This window comes from Pteropus vampyrus, unplaced genomic scaffold, assembly GCF_000151845.1.
Source record: "Pteropus vampyrus isolate Shadow unplaced genomic scaffold, Pvam_2.0 Scaffold52, whole genome shotgun sequence".
NCBI lineage: Eukaryota > Metazoa > Chordata > Mammalia > Chiroptera > Pteropodidae > Pteropus > Pteropus vampyrus.
The window spans coordinates 3,445,450-3,452,573 of NW_011888833.1; the positions used below are offsets into that span (position 1 = coordinate 3,445,450).

At 40.0% G+C, this 7,124-nt stretch overlaps 1 protein-coding gene across 1 annotated transcript in view; it reads left to right on the forward strand.

The window, feature by feature from the left end:
* Positions 1–34: 34 nt before the first annotated feature.
* Positions 35–7,124, forward strand: part of ZMYM2 (zinc finger MYM-type containing 2) — a 92,550-nt gene continuing 85,460 nt past the window's right edge. Inside the window, exon 1 of the mRNA XM_023530713.1 lies at positions 35–652. The gene's annotated coding sequence lies outside the window, so the exon portion shown is untranslated. The remainder of the gene's footprint in view (positions 653–7,124) is intronic.

The following is a 7,124-nucleotide window of genomic DNA, read 5'->3' on the forward strand; positions in this document are numbered from 1 at the left end:
CTCCGCCCGGGCCCCCCGCGCGCTCCCCGCCCGATCGCGCTGCGCGGCCCTGGCTCCTCACGTATTGTTTGGCTGGGTCTCTAATGGCGGACGGGGAGGCAGCGCTGCCGGTCGCCGACTGCAGGGGGGGGCAAGTCTCGGGCCCAGGGCAAATGCTTGGGGCAAATGTGGCAGATTTCGGCCCGGCGGGGACGGGAGCCGCCCGTACCTTGGAATCGGTGCTGGGAGCGACGGCGGTGACGCCGGGTGGGCCGCTTTGGGGGAATACCGTCTCCTTGCTGGCGTCGAGGCAGCGTTTGCCCTGCCCCCGCTCGCTTCCCGGGAGCAGGCTCGGTGCCCTCCGCCTCCTCCCTCCAGATTCTGCCTTTCACGTGGGTTTTGGTCCCAAAGACATGTTTTACGCCGTTCCGCTCCGCTTTACGTACGAGAGGTGGTTGGTCTCGGGCTGGGCAGTGATAATAGAAAAGCCGAACCTCTTTGACCTCCCAGTCCCTTCTGTGCCCCCTCCCGGCGGGGCGGGCCTGGTCCTCCCACCTGGGTAGATTTGTTCCTGATCCGTTTCTCGTTTTTCCTCTTCCCCCAGGGCCGGGAGTCGCCTTCAACCCTGCGTGGTGCATCTTTGACAGAAAGTGAGGAGGAAAACACCCCCATTGTGAGTCCTTTGCCCCTAATTGGTTGCTCTTAGAGGACGTTGTCAGGTTGTAGGGGTTCAGCCAGGGGACTGGTCCGTCCCCGTTGTTTTCAGGGGGAGGAGCTTTCTCTGGGGTGGCAGCTGCCCCCTGGGGCCAAGCCCGGGTGATGGCTGGGGAGGCAGCTGGGAGTGGGCGCCGGCGCGAGCACCGCTGCAGACGTCGCTCCTGCTGCTGCAATACCAGCCTCAGCGACCAGACGACGGGCTCCTGCAGCTGCTCACGTTACCCGGGAGGAGGGTGCGGGGAGCAGGGCATATTTCTGGTGCCCTCTAGAGTTCCACAGTGGGAATTGAAGTTGTTTCCTTTTAAATGCGATGCGAGCAACCATCTTTAACATTTTTTTTCTACCTTCGCAATGGATAATTGATGGAAGGGATTGGGAAAATAGAAGGGAACCATTTAACTTTTTGTTTGTGTCTGATTGCAAGCGCACATCCTGACTCTCAGGGCTGACGAGAGGGTCGATCTCTTCCGTGTCTTCGCTTAGGAAAGGGCAGAAGTCTACTCTGGTGGTCCTTCTAGCTCACGGACCAGCGCGCTACTCACACCTGTCCGCTGCTCTGGTGACTCTGGGTTCCCATCTTCCGTGCTGATTGCTCTTCACTCGAGTCATTCTTAAGTGTGTTATCTGAGAGTTATCATTTACTGCTTGTAATTTGTTGGTTTTAAGCCAGTCTGGTAATGTACTAGACAGGAAGATTAACATAACCAGTGAAAATTCCCTCAGTTGCTATTAGTTACAAAATATCAGTGCCGTTAACACTGGACACATTGTATCTCTTGAGTCCATTGACAGTTGATACTATAACTTGTGGATCTCTGCCAGAGTCATGTCATTAGTGTAGTAGTTTATACTTAGATATTTAAGCCCCAAATGGGTCAAAAGACAGTGACTTGATAATGAATATTTGCCGAATAGCGCTTATGAAGGATGACATGAAGATGGCAGCTTGTATAAGAGGGTACCACTCTGACACAGTGCAGGACACTCAACATGTATTATTTCCTTTAACCTTAGCCAGTAGCCTGCACGGTAATAAAAATAGCATGTACTGAGCCCCCACTGTATGCCAGCACAATTCTAAGCTGGGTTTTAAAAAAAGTTTATTTAGAAACTTTGAAATTTATGAGTGAGAATCATCATCACGTGTCCAGACTAATTTTTAACATGTGTTAAGTAATTTAATCCTCATGAAAACCCAATGATACAGGTACTTTTTTTATCCTTGACTTGTAGAGGAAGAAACAGGCATAGGCAGGTTTGGCGAAGCAAATGATTTACACTTAAGCAGTTTGATTATAGTGCCTAAGTTCAGCGACTGTGCTATCCTGTTTTAAAGTGCATAATATGGTTGTTTTACAAATTTAGAAATTGAAACAGTGAAAAAAATCCAAGGTTAGAATCTTTTCAGCCTATATGTTCTTTTCCTAGAGAACAGCGTGTAAACAAATATAAAATGCTTGGCTCTTACCGAGTACCTTTAAAGAAAAAATAATAGAACCATAGGTATCAATTAGATTATTTTACTGACTTATTTCAAAACTAACAGGCCCTATTCGAATTAGAAATAATACATTCTCTTTTTCAGCGTGTCTGTATAATTTAGAGTCTATACTTTCCTATGTGCTGCACCTTGAATGAATATGACTTCTCTAATAGGTTCAAAGCTCTTTTCACACATTAGATCATTCGTATATAATGGATCAGATCTTTCAAACAGATGGGCAGTTTTTATTTTAACACCACGTATTTTCTGAAAAGATTGACCTTTATCAGATTTTTTTCCCTTGGTTCTTAGTTGTGATGTTGATAAGGGGAAGCTTTTTGATTGGTTATGTGTAGTAGAAATTTAGAGATGAGGACATACAAAATGTATAATCAGGACATTTCTGTAGTGTCAACACATGTAAACTGATGAAAGCATGGTTCTTTCAAGTAATGCCGAAATGCGGTTCTTGTCTTGCTTAATAATTTAACTCGGAATTAAAAATTCCATTACTTAAAAATACCCGTTATTGATGCTTCAATGTGTTAGTAAGATGAAGGTAACTTGACAATTTTTAATTGACCATACTGAAGAAGTTCTTTATTATACTTACGTCTATTGTAAGTATACTTTATTATATTTATTACTATGAGTTAGGTGCTATTAGATGTATTTAGGAACTATTTTGACAGTTAAAAATACTTTGCACATACATGGCATCTTTCCTTAGTGCATCGCGAATAGTATGTGTCGCCCTCCTACCTGTCCTTTTAAACAGTTGGGGAAGAGATACAGGGTGCTCCTTACTTTTCCATGTTCTACTGTTGTATAATCTCATTGGTGGGACTTCTGGTGAGACAACTCTGAGTCGCTCAGACATCACACCGATGCTGCTACGTGAATGTCTCATACTTTTGCGTGGATGTGGAGCTTGATACCCCACGTTTGTACACCAATGTTCACATTCTTAAAGTTTTGTTATATTTTGCCCTTGTTTGAGATAAAGTGAATCTTCAATCAGTTGCTGTGGTGTTAGTGTAATGAAAGAACATGTATGAAATTCTAGAGCTCTGTCGTCAAAAGGTGTGGAATAAGTAGAAATGTTAGATTTTTTTGTCTTTCTGGGGATTAACATCTGTCTCTGCCTCATTTAACAACGTCATTAACGTGTATGTTATTATGTCGAATAGCATTTATTACAAGAAGACTTTGTCATGTTCCACTTGCAGATTTTTTTCGGGACTGCAAGTGAGCCCAAGCAAAAGCATGTTCTCCCATTGGATTCTCTAACAGTATTTTATGTAGGGCATTTTAAGTCAGGAAACCAGTAGACAGATTGCTTTGCCTTCATACATTTCCTTTTTTTTTTTAAATTCAGTTGGTTAATTTTCTTCTATTTCTGTCAGAGCATAGAATTGGGATTTTAGAATTGAACAGGACTTTGAACTATTCAAATCTAAAAGTTCTTATGCACAACTGCCACATGTAAAGATCTATAAAGTTGTCAGTGAGAAAAACTGTTGTCGGATAAATCCATAATTTTGAACTATGGGGGCTCTGGGTAAAAATCGTAGTTTATATTTTTTATTTTGATTGTGTACCAGCAAGAAAAACGTTTTACATAGTTGGAGTTGCAAATTTATATATCTGCAACATGTTTTTTAAACAAGTCACTTTGTTATCTTAGATTTCTTTTATTAAAATAGAGCTGGGAAGAAAATTATGAAGGCTAGCGCCAAATACTTGCTAACGAGTTGGTCATTTTAAAGGGTGTTAAAATTTAGATTATAACATTTGTTATTTTATTGGATTTTTTAAAATATTATTGTTTTGGATCAAGTTTTACACAACACTTGAAGCACTTTGGAATGTGATTAATTGAATGAGACAAATTATTCAGTTCTTTTACTTTATAGCAATGCCATGTGTGTATTACTTTTGCTGTAGTTACGTACCTTGTCTGGGTTTATTTTTGTAAGAATCAGGAACTGAGTTTGTAAACCATTGAAAAATCTGTTTTCTCTAGAGATGAAAAAATGTGTAGAGCAGTTTGCAAAATCACTTGATCGCATGACTATTTGGGATTTGTTCTAGTTCTATTTTAACTTTGTAGCAGTCCATTGAAAATTGGAAGTAATAAAATTAAAGGGAAATTCATGGTCTTTGAAAGAGGGTATGACGGTTGGGGGTTTTATTTTTTCTGATTTGATCAATGTCCTGCAAGTATTAATGTTTATTATTTCAAGAAATGACTTGAGAGTAAACTTAGGTATTAGGGTAAATAGGTAATGAATAATTAATAGACTTGATTTAGAAAAAGTTGTATATTTGTTTTATTGTTGCATGTTACCTTGTTTTTGTTTATCCTTCTTGAAGAGTTACCAAATTACTGTTAGAGCATTTCACCCATTTTCTTTGATGTTAATAGGTTGCCAAAGATTAAGCTTATCTTATTTCTCTAGAGATTCTAGATTTTTTTTCTTTATAGTGTTCCTTGTGAATTTGAAGTTAAATTTGTTTTTGTGAATTTAAAGTTTAAAGGTTAAAAAAATACAGTTAAAACTAATACAATGTTATATGTCAATTATATTTCAATTTTAAAAAGTCTTAAAATATTTTATTCTTAAATTATTAAATGTTTAAGTATGATTCTGATATAAAAAGTTAATGTTAAATTGTAACTTTAAGATAAATTCACTAGAAGTAGTGTTGCCGCCTCATATTTAAAAAAATTTGCGAAAGATCTGTTTAATTCTTGCAGTAAATTTATTTCCTTCTAACCATTTAGGTTGGATAGGAAAAATACTTAAATGATTATTTTAAGTAAAATCATGATGCATGGTTAGAAGTTTCAGACAGAAGAGAGTTTGTAAAATGTGACTGATTCTGCAAGGCAAATTATTCAGTTTTCATACCGTGCGGCAATGCCATGTGTGTATTACTTTTGCCGTAGCTACCTACATACCTTGTCTGGGTTTATTTTTGTAAGAATTTGGAACTGAAATTATGGTTTTCTAACCTAAAAACGCTTAAAGAAACATTTCTCGTAACGCTGGAACAGCGTCATCGTCATTCATTCCAGAGGCGTGTGTCGCCTATGAAGAGTGATGTTTCTGGGACCAGACAGGATAGTCCGGCAAATGGGTTGGGGCACTGCAGAAGGCATTGATTGATTCAGCCGGGGTGCGGCGCAGCACCTCTGCATATCGGGGAGTCCTAAGAGATGTGTTCTGCTCACACTTGGTCTGCAGTCTCTTTGGCTCTGTCCAGGTGGGCATTTCATGTAGACTCCTAATGCTACACCCCAGGACCCTAATTGGGAATTAGTAAGTTTTTGGTTAGGCCCAGTGATTATCAGATTAGTGAACTGCGTGCTTTCAGTTCTTCAGAACTAAGAAGGTGTTAGATGGAAGTGAAAATTTAGGTTAAATGAAAATTTTATTTTATCCTTTTGTCTTAGATTTATATTATATTTGTATTCTTTGAAGCTTGTCGTATTTTAATTATTTTAATTATTTCTGGCTCTAACATGCTATCAGAATTCACGTTCATGGTTTTATGTTTGTTTGTTTTAAAGTAATGGAGATTCGGCCCTATTTTAATTATATAAAATTAAACCGATTTTAGCTTTAAAACTATCATTACTTTGAATATTGTCTCACTTTCTATTTTTGTCAGTTTTAATATTGTATAGTCCTGTTTCTTCATCAAGTAGGTGTTGACTCCTGCCTAGGAAAGTCATTCCGTTCTGGATCTCCAGTTTTATGTCACTCATCCAAGAGACGCTTCTGTCCCAGTTTGTCTTTGTCCCCCGTGACACACGCTCTGGACTGCCAGTGATTCCTGTTCTCTTCCTTCGTGTGTCGCATTTCTGTCCTCGATGGCCTTGCCCAGCGTTTTCATCCTGGCTTCCTCCTGGATTTCAGTGTTCATTTGTCTTTCCCTCTCCTAAGTCCTTTTGCATTTAAAAACTGTCACACAGGATCTGCAGAAGCATCCTGTATTTCAAGTCTAATTTCGCTCTACTCAGATATGGCATATCCAACGTTTAGGAAACGTGAATTGGGTGAGATGGCCTGTGGGCGTGGCTCTACTCGCATGTTGGGACCTCGCACGGAAAGGGAACTAGTGGGACTGAATTTTGCAGCTTTTCTGCCAAAAAAGAATCTGTTTTTGTCACTTCAGCGTTGCTAGGGGATTTGCTGCATGACATGAGTTTGAGTCAGGTTGGTGTTCAAATCTGCCCTGCTCACGAAGGAACTTTCGGGGTGATGAACGTATTCTGCATTGTGGTGATGACTACAGAAGTGTATAAACTTACTAAAATTGATCAGTTTTCACTTAAAATAAGTAAACTTTGTTATATGCAAATTTTGCCCCAGTAAAACTGTTAAAACCCAACTTTGCTCCCACTATTTACCAGTTCGTGATCTCTGGTAAGTCATTTAACCTCTGAGCCTCAGTTTACTCATTTGACAAATGAGTATAGTAATGCCTCCTTTCCTGAGATGGCTGCGAGAAGAGGATTAAGAGTAGTATAGGGTAAGTGACTGGGCAGTAGCGGGTGCTCAGGCCCAAAGACTGTCTTACTAATATTCTGCGTATAGACTCTTATCAGCAATTGACATTTTCCACACAGTCTGATGTTCTTGTAAACCCTTCCTTGTCCTTACATGTTGTAAAAGTCTTCAGCTGGTTAAGGTTTGAATTCTAGTGGCCAGTATATCAGACCAGTTCACTGGTCTCATTCCGTGTAATTGACAGGCAGTGTGGTGTCATGGAAGAGATGCACTTCACTTCCGGTTTTGCCACCTGTGTGCCTGCTACCCGGTAATAGAATAGTTTATCCATCTCCAAATTGAAATGATAATGCATGCAAGTTACCTGTTATAAGATACGTGTTAAGGCAGTTTCGATGAGCATGGTATGTCTTTTGTAAATAGTA